Raw genomic sequence first — 500 nt, 5'->3', positions numbered from 1 at the left:
TTCAGATTGAAGTCTACCATTTGTCTCGGCTAAAGCAATTGGGACTTGAAAGTTCATGCTTCAGAACTTTTGACAGGTTTACATGTCGGCCACTTTCATAGGCAGTGATCAGGCACTGTACAATTTTCCCATCTGCTTTGATTGACTTCTCAATATCTCTATGTCTAGAATCTTTACATTTCCCTTCTTATAGGCAAGCAAATGTGATCACCTTGTTTTTGGGTAGAGGACCTCTGAACTTGACCCATCACAGTTCTGAAGCAATGATCATTTTCAATTTCCTTTATGGTAATGTCCTTTGCTGCAGTATTCTGTTGATTGTCCCATGCCTCATCTGAGAAAAGATTGAATGACTTCAGTGCTTCCAGAAGACCGTCCTCATCACGGTTGTCGTGGATTTGCCTTCCTTTGAAGGATTCATTGTGAGAGTAGTCATCATCATAATCCAGACTGTAAACAGCTCTTGTTTTATTTGGAGACATGTGGCCGTATATTGTAAG

The sequence above is a fragment of the Macrobrachium nipponense genome, chromosome 5 (genome assembly GCF_015104395.2).
Source record: "Macrobrachium nipponense isolate FS-2020 chromosome 5, ASM1510439v2, whole genome shotgun sequence".
Lineage (NCBI taxonomy): Eukaryota > Metazoa > Arthropoda > Malacostraca > Decapoda > Palaemonidae > Macrobrachium > Macrobrachium nipponense.
Note: the sequence above shows the minus strand (reverse complement) of the source record.